General features: G+C 47.4%; 1 pseudogene; it reads right to left on the reverse strand.

Annotated features, from left to right (window-relative positions):
• Window positions 1–593: 593 nt before the first annotated feature.
• Window positions 594–12,231, reverse strand: part of LOC144144331 (uncharacterized) — a 55,074-nt pseudogene continuing 43,436 nt past the window's right edge.

The raw sequence follows: 12,231 nt of genomic DNA on the forward strand, positions 1-12,231 counted from the left end.
TCAGTCTGCGATTCCGGGTAGGAATACCGTGAAGGGATTGCTGCAAACTCTCTAGATATGAACTAGGGGCGCCTGGAGGCCTGTAAACGGCTCCCAAAGCAAGGGAAGTTTTGGGTAATAGTATTTCTAGCCATACACTTTCATACTGGGGTATTCCTTCCATAACAATTGCTTCAAACTCTTCTGCAAGTAATATCGCCACACCACCCCCTCGTGAATCACGGTCTTTCCTAAATATTTTATAGCCGGGTGGTACAATTTTGCTATCCGCTATTTACGGCCGCAGCCACGTCTCTGTGACGGTACTCACGTGTGGGTTATAGCCTGCTAATATATATTCTAGATCACTGACTTTATTGACAAGGCTCCGAGCATTTATATTAATTAAACGAAGGCTGCATGCATTTGACTGCGAATGGCATCAGTTATCGTCGCCAGACCGACGTGGTTTTTTCTTTGTATGTTTCAGCTGAACTCGACAATTTTTGTCGTAGTCCCAGGAATACACGTCTTCGTCGATGATCTACTTATCGTAATTCAGATGCATGCGTTTTCCTGCCTCTCTTTCTTCTTTTCCAGATTCCCATAATAGCTTACGCTTGGCTAGAGTTTCCTTGCAAAAGTCGTCCCCAACTGGTGTAGTGCTGCCTTTTAGCTTGTTGCAATTTTTGTAACCTGTTACTTCTCTCGGGAGTCGTGCAACTTCATAATGACGTGACGCGGCGAACTAACCCCTTTTCGGCCTATTCTGTGGATCCGTTCAGCCGTTTTTAGTTCGACACCAAGTGTGCGAACAAAAATACCCTGCAGTACCGCTTGTTCCAGGTCTTCTGGTTTCTGCCTCACCTTCTTCAACCCCAAACAACAAAATAATATTCCGCCGATTCCTGTCCTCTACGCTTATTAGCCTTTCTTCTTGTCTTGATAGTGTCACGTTAAGGTTCGTGACAGTTTTCGTTAGCTGGCCTATTTTTTTTTACCCTGATCTTTCATTGTTTGAAGGGTGTCTTCCATTCTTTCTCCTAGAGCGCTCAGATGTGCTTGAATTGCCTTCTGCCCTTACGACAGTTCCTTAAGGAGGGCTTTCACCTAAGAACCTGGGTTGAGTTCAACGTGCTCAGACAATAGAAGGCACAAAGACAAAAATCCAGAGAACAGTACACTTGGGCACGGGAGCACAACAATAAATCTGTTGTCAGTTTTGCCACAGTATTGTGAGCAGAAACTGACCTGTTTGAGCAACAGAAGCCGCAGATTAGGCGGCATTTCTTTCGCAGTGCTGCCTTGCCCACTCAACGCTGCTGGCAGGGGGTCCAAGTTTATAGATTCCACGAAGAACCGCTCGATGCACGTTCCAGGGTGGCTGTGCTCGAGAGTGGCGTCGACAATGTGTCCGTGGTCGATAACAGCGGCGTCAGCAGCTGGTACGGCCACGCATGTGCTGGATGCCCCTGCTTGTAGGGATGCGCAGACGAAGAAAACCTGTTCCAGTAACAGAAGCCGCATATTAGGCGACATTGCTTTCGCAGTGCTGCCGTGCAGCACTGCGATAAGGGCGGCTCCATTTTGCCATGTTGCATGAAGCGTCTGTTTAGAAGTACACTAAGTGCGTAGCACATTATTTACAAAGCGCAGCAGTGTATTCCGCGCTGGCGGTACATCACGGCGTGGCGCGATCAGTGAGTCGCCCTCCAGGTCTTGCCGGGTACACCGCCTGTGTCTGCTTTTTCACCGAAGACGCGAGAGATCGTCGTGATCACCGCCGATGTCTTAAGGCCAGAATACATGGAGCGAACTTTCAAGACGAACTTCACGCGGCGGAAAATCCGCCGTGGCATGACGCCGTATGTTCGTCGGATTCAGCTTTCCTTTCCTCCAGGTTCGGGCTGAAATACGAAGGCACGGCGTCCACCACCGCGCCGCCGCCGGGATGCTCTCAGTCTGGCTTACTCCATGCCCATAATCAACGTCGGCGTTCAGTAAACAGACCTAGTGAAGGAGCTTCTCGCTTTTGTTGTACATCGTTTGACGATTATGCGTGACTCGGGGGCGTTTCTTCTCCTAAAATATGCATTTTTAGTTCTCAAAAGCGCTAAAGGCCCTCAATAAAAGCGAGCGTCCCCGGGAAGATTCGAACCAGCGACTTGCCGAACATGGAACCTGCGTTATACTTTTCCACATCGCCAGAGGGCGCATTAGGCAAAATAGGGCATTTCAAGGCTTGCTCTGAATACATACGACTGGCTACTTCTATTTTGCTGTATTTGAGATGCCCTCGCAATGATTTCGCCTATTCCTCACACGCCGATCTTGCAGACGGGCCCCATGTTGCTAATAATACAAGTTATGTAGCCGGATTTCCTTTATTAAACCGAATAAGAGCTGTCGTACATGTCCATCTCGGTGACACAAGCCGTGGTAGTTGGGTCGGGACCGTGTTGCGCTTTCGGCTTGAGTTATCAGAAGAGCGCGATCTCCACTTCTTGCAACACCATTTTCCTCAATCGATATCAGATGTACGATCCGTTTTTTTTTACATCGACTAGGCTTGGGACAAGCGTACGTCTATCGAACTTCCAAAGCGGCCTTCTGCAGCGGCACGTAGATTGGTTCCTTCGGTTTCCCGATCGCCGCCGCTCCGCCGCCGACGAACTTTTCTGACCCAGCTAGATCGACGGCGGACGATGTTTTAAGTGCGAAGCACTTCTTAGTCGGGCCTACTCCTGCTTCCACCGCCGTCCTCCGTCCGCAGCCTAGCAACGGAGCTAGCTACCGTGCCTAGCAACGGCGCCGGATTTCCGACGCGTGAGGGCGCTCTCATAGCGCCTCCTCTCCCCCGTCGCCTACTCTCCTAAAGCCCCTTTACTACTCTCCAGCTCGCAACAGCCTCTGGCGGCGCGCCAGCCAGGCCACTACACTATATAAAAAAAAACAGCATCCGGCGCCGGGTTTCGATCCGAGGACTTTGCGGCCGCAGCGCGACGCTCTACCGACTAAGCCATGGACGCGACGCTAATATCCCAGTTAGTAACGCGCATTATATCTTTAACGCATTCAAACTACGTCGTCAGCGGCGTGCGTTGGCGACTCAGCGGCGTTATAGCGGCTTGATAACTGCGTTGTGTACACGTGATACTACAAACCCGCTAGTTCTGCATTCTTTCACGTGACTGCGCCTCCTCTCCTTCATGACAACGGTTCATTGAAATGTAGCCTCAGCGTCGCCTGCCGATGTTATAAAGGGACTCCGACATGCCCCCGCGGGAGGGGCACGAGTAAATGCAGAGCATTAGCGGCGCCCACACCCGGGTTTATATTCCCAACGAACGCAGTAGAGGGAGAGGAGGCGGAGAGAGAGCGCGCTATCACGCCACCGTCACGCCACGACGCGCCCGCACCTACTGTTGCTACGGTGCTTGCAACGCCGGAGCGCGCGCTGCACCTGTTGTTGCAAGCGTGTTGAGGGCGAGGAGGAGTGGGGGAGAGGGCGCAGCTGCCGTGGTGCGGACGCCGAGTTACGGACGCATAACATCGTGAGTTAAAAAAATGCTCTGCATTTAAAAGCAGAGCTACCACCCTCTGCTTTCAACGCGCACATACGCGGCGTTCGGGGGAGGCCATCCTTAGGACAGCTATCTTGGATCGCTTTGCGCGCCGCCTGTAGACCATTTTCTATAGGCAGCCGCGAAAAGAGGAAAATACTCGCAAACCAGTTATCTCGGCGGCCCGCGTGCCTTCCGCTTCCGGAAAACCAGCGTTCCTGCGTAGTACAAGTAGTACAAGTAGTTGTTGATTTTTGCGTTACTTTCAAATGTTTTAGCCAATGCTGCCATTCCGTTCAAGGCTCAAACGTCGTTTGGTCAGCACTGTGCGGTGGTGGGTTATCGCACAACCAGAGAAAGAGAGAAAAAGTCGCCGACAGTACGCATCTGCACGACACTGCCTGGAGAAAATGCAGTGTGGTTGCGTCGTGTCTTTGCTGCATCGCTTCCTAACGGACACCGAGTTGAGATAATCGGTGGAAGCCGTTGATAAATCGCAACGCCTTTGTACCAACGACCAGGATTTGTTGGGTGCACTTCTTAGACGGCAAGCAGACGGAGCAAAATCGCACGCGAAACTGCGGCACGGGGGACAAAATGGAAACTTCTGAAAATGCAGGAAATTTTAGGGAAACCGCAGTGATGGCTCAGGTACAGCATTCGCCTCGTATGCGGGAGGTACCGGGTTCGGGTCCTGCTACCGCCGGGCACCCACCGGTTTCTTTAATGGGTACAGGCGTCCCTGGCATGCCTCGGCAAAGTTGGCGCGGCTCATTCAAACTCACTCACAATTTTTTTTGGATCACCACTCCCTCAAACTCAGACTCAATGCTGAGCAGCACATCTGCGCTCACTCAAACTTAAACTAACAGTGAGCACAAAACTCAGAACTCCCTCGGACTCAAAACTCAAAATGTGCTCAGAACTCAAAACGTACTCAAACTGAAAATGTACTCAAACTCAAAATGTACTGAAACTCAAAATGTACTCAGCACTCAAAATGTACTCAGTACTCAAAATGTACTCAGTACTCAAAATATACTCGAACTTAAAATGTACTCAGTACTCAAAACGTACTCGAACTCAAAATGTACTCGAACTCAAAATGTACTCAAAACTCAAAATATACTCAAACTCAAAATGTACTCAAACTCAAAATGGAGTCAAAACTCAAAATGAATTCCGAACTCAAATGGTCTCGCAACTCTCTCGTGCTAGGAATTTACACGGGCTCAGATGGACTCTGATTTAATTAGCATTCAGAGTTTTAAAATTCGCGCGTCTAAAAATATTACGAGTGCACATTCGTGAGCTCAAACTCTTGCATTCGGTACGACATGGCACCGTAACTCCTGTGAAGTCGGAAACAATTTTCGTTGCAGATTTAATACAGCTATACCTGCTGTCCATGATGATTAGCGCTGCTTGGAAGCAATTATACGTACATATTGGATACCAAATTCTTGATCTAGACTCCGTTATCGTGTTTATGACAGAGGCGGTCCAGACTCGGTGGTGTGGCGGGGCCCTGGGGCGACACAAACAAGGTTGGGCGAGGGGTCGTGCACTCACTGCTCAGTTCATTTACGTCGAAGCTATTTAGGGTTAAGGTCCCGGGCATTCTTGCTCTGCATACTAAAAAAACGCCTTGTGTCAAAGTGAACTGTCCCGTCGCATCTCTGAAGCGCGAGGCGTTCATGGATATACCTTTGCTTTTTAATGCGTAGCATTCTTTGCCGAGTGCCTCCTCCCCCTACCACGCCCAGGACCGTGTAACGCCCTGCATTTGCACAAAAAGGCAGATATAACGGAAGTTCAACCTGTAATCAATATAAAAGCGTAAATGTGGATAAGTGATCAAACCAAATGTAAAAAAAACAAAACAAAAAAAAAGACAATATGACGAAAAATATCGAAAACGGCGAACCGTGTAACACGGGAGTCATGGAGAGTCACAGATTGTGATGTGATGTGCCGCTAGGGCATGTGGGGTATCAAATTGAAAGTCTAGAGGAGGGAAATCACGCGGGACAAACAAAAATGCTTCGTGGTCATAATCGTGACTTTGTTATCTTGACTCAAAATAAAGATTGGACTTCATAATGATGACCCGTAGGCGTATGTGGTGTCAAATTGAATGTTTCGATTAGGGAAATAACGTTGGACAAATAAGAAATACATCCTGGTAGTAATAATGACATAGTTACCGTGATTCATACGATGGTTTAAAATTCATTGGGATGTCGCTAGTGTGTGCGTAGTATCGAATTGAAGATCTCGGTGAGGGGATTCGCGTGGGACAAAAAAAGGCTTCCTGGTTATAATCGTGACACAGTCATGGTGAGTCATAGATATGGTTAACATTCAATGTGATGCGCGCTAGGGCGTGTGGAGTGTTAAATTGAATGTCTCAATGAGGGCAATCACGTGAGACAAATAAACATTCCTCCTGGTCATAATCATGGCATAGTCATGGTGAGCCATGGACTGGGATAAAAATAAAAGTGATGCCTGCGCGAGGTATGCGGTATAAAATTGAAAGTCTTGAGGGAGAGAATCACTTGGAACAAATAAGAGATACTTCCTCGTTATCCCCATGCGATATGCCATGGTAAGTCATAACCCAGGCAGCACAGGACTGTTCGGCCTTACTCAAGCCGGTGTATTTTGGCCGGTGATTTTCTGCCCGGCCGTTCTCCGGCAACCATGTTCGGCCCGTGTCCAAATGTGGGCGTTTTGGCCGTATACTGCCGTACTCCCATTACTGTCCAACGGCCAGTGTCGGTCGGCCAGTCGACCGGCTCACGTTCATACGGCCAGATTCCAGCCGTAGGGCTCCAGCCATCCCAAAGCCACCCGTGTGCGGCCGAAGTACGGCCACCGGAGGACAGCCAAGATTCGGTCGTCGGACTCCAGCCGGACTAAAGCTGCCGGAAATTCGGCCGTGCTACGGGCATTGTAGTTCAGCCACAGTACGTTACAGTACTGAGGCCGGTGGACGACCACTGCATGCAGCGCAATCAGATGACTCAATCGCGCTGTCCAGCAGCACAAACCCACCATTTTGGGTCCACTGCACCCACATCAAAGTGAGCCCGCGCGCAACCACCAGCCGTGCAGCCTTCAGCGCAGCCTGGCTTAATTATCAGCGTCAGTTTACACCAAAATTAATTTATTCAACAGTGCTCACAAATAGCCGTTCCTTTAATTGCTGTGCCTCTTTCACTGTCGAATACAGCAAATATTCATTTCTGTGCAGAGCTGGAATAGATTTATTGTCAAGGTCCTGATATCTTCTGTGGGGCGGCTTACCTGTAATAAACAAGGAAGGATGGGGGGGGGGGGGGGGGTCGGAAGGCGCATACTTTAGTGGGTTGAATTTCACGAAGATGAAAGTGCCGCTTTTAGGCAATTTTTGTTAAGACAATACTTTCATGCTCTGACTAAATCAACTATTTTTACAACAGCTGCTTGACCAGTTTTTTGTATATAAAACTGGTGCGAATGCCTTTGCGAAGTGGTTAGGTACTCCACAAAACACTCAGCAGCATTCAATATAATTTACTTCACACAAAAAGTATCTCCAGTATTTGCCCATTTTTCTTGCAAAGAAATTTTCTACTCGATCAACTTTTCTGACGATCTTTCACAGGGTTGATCCTAGAAGAGATCAAAGAAGTACTTTCAGTTTCAATGTATTTTTTATGTTGTTTTCATGAGTTACTTGCACACTCCTTAATAGTCCAAAATAACTTAATTTTCCTCTAAAGTCGTACTACGTTAAGAAAATTCTAGACGTGTTGCGAATGACGCCCTTCTTCAGATGGCTGCAGTTGTATCCCTCTGTGTTCACGCAAGAAAAGGCGTAAGACAAGAGCTTCATATTTTCTTTCAAACAAATAACTGAGCAATTGTAGTATTCATACAGCAAACCTTGCATACTGCAACGAATAAAGCAATAAATATTTCATTGGTCAAGTTTGAATGCGTAGGGTTCTCAACCCACCGGAGGCGAACTTGCGGCTCCGCAAGTTTATTTAGTTATTTATTTATTTATTTTATATTTATTTGTTCGTTTATTTATTTATTTGTTGGTTTGTTCAGTTATTTATTTATTTATTTATTTATTTATTTATTTATTTATTTATTTATTTATTTATTTATTTATTTATTTATTTGATACCTGCTTGCCCTTGCATGCATTACAGCAGGGAGATACATAACACTAAGCATCAAGTATGAGACCAAATAACAAAATAATTCTACAAAGCGCGGTGAAAATCGTCAGTAAAAACAGTGGATAAAATCGTACGTGGAAGATAATTACACTCTCATCTTGATCTAAAATAAAATGAATCGCGCAAGGCGTCACCTTAAAGGAAAGTTAATAATTTGCTTCAAGCTACCGACCCCACTTTGGGATATGTAGAATGGCGCTTGGATATACTTCTCCACTTCTATTCCAGTTTTAGAATGATGGATATTACGAAAAAATTTCAACCTCAGGTTTCGTCTATGATCTTTCTCGTCTTACCATAAAAAGGTTATTCTTAATTTCCCTTATCCTAAGTGGACAGTGCCAATACCTAATACGAATCGCACTGCCCTATTCTGTACGTTTTCGAGCGTATCAACCAGCTCCTTGCTGTAGAGATCCCAGAAAACACATGCGTACTCCTACATTGAGCGCAGATGAGTGAAATGCGCTTGTTCTTTTCAGTTAGGTGGAGGTTCGCTGAAATTTTATCTCGGAAAGCCAAAAACACGTGCAGCCGTTACTTTTATGTCGTGAACGTGGCTATTTCTCTAGCAACTCGTTAAATAAAATCCTCGTTATTTATATTCCCCGGGCGTTCTTACACCAGTGTAATTTACTGTATACGCATTCAATTGGAATGGAGGTTTTCTTGTAAAGTTGACGTTAACACACTTTGTAAGATTCAACGACTTTTCTGAATAAAAAAAAGCACACCAGGATGTTATTAAGTTGAATCATGCTTCAATTATTCGGAATCGCGTTCATTTGCTATAATCCTGTAAATTACAGTCCTTCGCGAACATTTCTAATAAAGATTTGAGGCCACACAAACAAAAGAGGGCCCGCAACTGAGCCTTGGGGAATTCCTGAGGTCGCGGGAACATATCCGGACGAACAACCATTGAGAGCGACCAACTGCTGTCTTAGAGAGATATACTCGGCTATCCATGCAATAACCGATTCATTCAGTTTATTGCCCGCAATGTATTAACAAGAATGTGGTATGAAACACCGTCAAATGCTTTTTTGCCGCACAAGAAAATTGTCAGCTACTTTCAGCTTATCTATTGCTAGAGCCAAATATTTCGTGAACTCAACAAGCTGCGCTGAGCAAGAAAAACCCGACAAAATCCGGATTTGCTAGGATGCTGGCGATTATGTTTAACCAAATGAGTCATATCCGAAGTGTAGCTAATCTCAATTTCAAACACCGCAACTAAATTAACATCCAGGTTTCGTCATTCACAAGGCTCTGTTGTTATGGCAAATTCAAAATAACAGTTTGTCTAAATAGGCAGTCATAAAATCCCATGAAGTAACATATTGCAGGGTACGAAGTTGAGCCTGCCACTGCACAAGCTTAGCCTCTTCTACATTTATCGCAAACAATATAGTGCACATTGTTTTACGCAGTATAATTGTGAGAAGAATAGCCGAAAACGTGCGCTTTTGCGCGCCCTTGCCTTTCTTTGGTGGGGAGTCCTTGACATGGCGCCGGTTGAGCTCCTGCGTGGTGGCCGCTTGCTCGACACCCTTTAAGGTCACTTATTTTGGTGAACCACCGCCATCTCGGGTCGGACATCGCTGCCGGGTCGATTTCTCCAATGGTCTCCATTTCTTGAGGAGGCGAATAGCCTCGAGCTGATGCGTCGACGAAGCCCACGGGCGAGGCGTTGTAGCGGCTATGACTGGCGAGGCTTAGCTCACCCGTTGGTGTGGCACAGTCTTCTTGTGGCAATAAATGGCATTTCGATGGCCTAAACGTTTCCCTGGTAATGTTCAGTGAGTCTTTGCACCTTGCCCGTTCACCTAGAACACTCATTACTGTTTGACAAACGTAGTTCGTTAATTTAAAATGCAGAAACACCGAGCGGATGAAAAACGTGTCTGCACCATTCGACTCCCTAACGGCTCTTTCTTCACCCAGGGAAAAACCGGTCCTACATCAGCGAGTCTTCTCCCAAGCACGTCTGTGCATGAATCTCGGCGCCCAGACGCGCGCCGTTGTTCGCACGTATAACCTGATACCTTACGAAGGCCGGTCTCCTCTTGAACACCGGTTGCCGAAACTTCTGCGGCCGTTCGCTTGCCGTAATTCGGCCGAGGACCGCTAACCAAACGAAAAACGTACATTCTGAGGCCGTACGTCGGCCGGTCTCCTTTATAACACCGGCTGCCCGAAGAATACGAATATTCTGCCGCCGGACGCACGGTTCACCGTTGAAAGAGCGGGTGCGCGGCAGCCGCACTGCGGCCGGTCTCCTTTCGAACACCAACTGCCACAAGAATACGGATAGCCTGTGGCCGGTCGCTTGCCGTGCTTCGGCTGCACACCGCTTCCCGAAGAAAAACGGATGCCCTATAGCCGTACTCCGGCCCATTTCTTTCTCAACATCGGCAGCCGAAAGGCAACTGAATATCTGGCAGCCGGGCAGCTGCAGTTGTGCGTCTGAACACGGACGGCCGGATAAATACCGAAGCGCTGGTTGCCGAATTGGTGCCGTTCATCGTATTATCAGTGGCTGCCAGATCCTGGATGGTGGCCGGACATGCCAGAAAGCGGCCATAGACGGGCCGGTCTTGGGACACGCTTTCTGTGCCTCCTGGGAAATTAGGTTAAAATTCAAAGAAATTCCGGCAGAGTGTGCGGGGTATCAAATTAAAGATTTCGATGAATAAAAGCATGTGAGGCAGATAGAAAGGGCATCCCACTAATCAGAACTAGTTAGGATTCAACTGCACAAATTCGTCGCAGATGTTAGAACGGTAGAACAAAGAGAATTTGGTGTCAAAGGGAAGGGTTTGAGGAAGAAAATTTCAACCGGGCAATGACCGCATCGTTAGATCATTATGTGCACTCACTTCATAAGTAAAAATTCGGAGTTGTGTCGTAAGCACCTCGGGGCTGTACAATTATTGGTTTCCGTGTAGGGATTCGCGTGTAGCTAAAGTGAACACATGCTATTTAGTAATGTCAAGCTCAGTTCTGAAGCGCGAAGCTCCGAAGCGTGAAAATTCATTTATTTCACTTCCACATTATCCCCATCATCAAACACTTCGAGGAACACTTCATCTTCTTCTGTACTGATCATCATCATCGTTGGTTCCTGGACCGGTGTTCGGAGACGGCTGTGTCGTAGAATAAACGTCCTACTTCACCAAGTACCCAAGGCCCTTAAAATATTGAAAAACCCTCATCTGGTGCTTCAGAGGGATCAATCATGCTTGCGTAATTTGACCAGGCCATCTTTAAAACGTGGCTTGTTCGACAGCTTGCGGCTTGCAATGTCTGGAAAAAAGCCCGCGTAGCCACCAAAACACCGCTGGTAAACAGCCACAGGGGCAAAATGGAAATGGAAATCGGGGAAACTTTTTTAAATGTCGGAATGGGTCAACATGTGCAGCCAACCACTGCTCACTGTACTCCGCTTCTATAACTTGTATAGATCAGAATTTTGCCGGGTCGGCCATTTTCTAACGAGCGAGGCACCACCCGGTAGGCATTTCTTGGGGACTGCGGGGCGTGAAGACGACGTGGCAGTCCCACGCTGCTGCTCGTCCCGCGCGTGGATATCAGACGTCCAGGGGGCATCGAAAATCGGTAGTTGTCATTTATTCGCAACGTCAGTAGCGCCAAGTTCAACGGTGCTTTAAAGAGAATGTTCATAGCGTTCGAGAGCTGTCAGGTTTGCCCATAAATTCTTTCCCCAACCCGCTAAGGCTGTGGGCCATCCCACAAGCGCTTTGTCCTGACGGGGGTTGCCCGTGAGTCTACGTTTAACCATGCAAGCAGGACGCCCGACTTTCCATCTCCAATTGATGTTTATTTTCTTAATTGGGGGCAGGTCACCGTCATTGCCTTTACTTGGCAATGTGCAGGAGCAACTCGTCCGGGCGTGATTACGCCATTGTTGGCTGCACCAACAATCAGCGTTAGGGCAAAGGGCTCATGCAACAAATGTGTGAAGTGAACCACAACAAAAGAAGTGTCTGCCTGTGCGGAATCTATTCGCTGCACAACTTTCCTGCGCCCCGTGAGTGCTGCAGCGAATTGGTCGCCGTGCTAAATCAGGAAGACTTCGAACCAAGCAAATTTGTCAGAATACGTACTGTCGTACGCTGCTTTTATAAGCACTCCTTATTCACCCTCATGTTCATTCCCTATCGCACGTTTTTGTTCTCTGGAGGTATGTTCTGTTTATCTCATCGACGGGAAGCCGACAAAAATCATCCCGACACCTATGTTGCAACTGGGGTATGCGAAAAAGTTGAGCCGAAAACGAAATAAAAGTGTCGCGGTGGCGGACAATGCCCGGTCGTGTCAGCAAATAGTTGTTCGCGGTCCCACCCGCCGCTGAAACGCTAAAGTTCTTCTAAGCAAGCAAACGGGTGTGAAATCTTGGTGTATCAAATAAGTTGCCCCTGTTTGGT

Source organism: Haemaphysalis longicornis, unplaced genomic scaffold (genome assembly GCF_048455015.1).
Source record: "Haemaphysalis longicornis isolate Haplotype H1 unplaced genomic scaffold, Haemaphysalis longicornis Haplotype H1 scaffold_1, whole genome shotgun sequence".
NCBI classification, from domain to species: Eukaryota; Metazoa; Arthropoda; class Arachnida; order Ixodida; family Ixodidae; genus Haemaphysalis; species Haemaphysalis longicornis.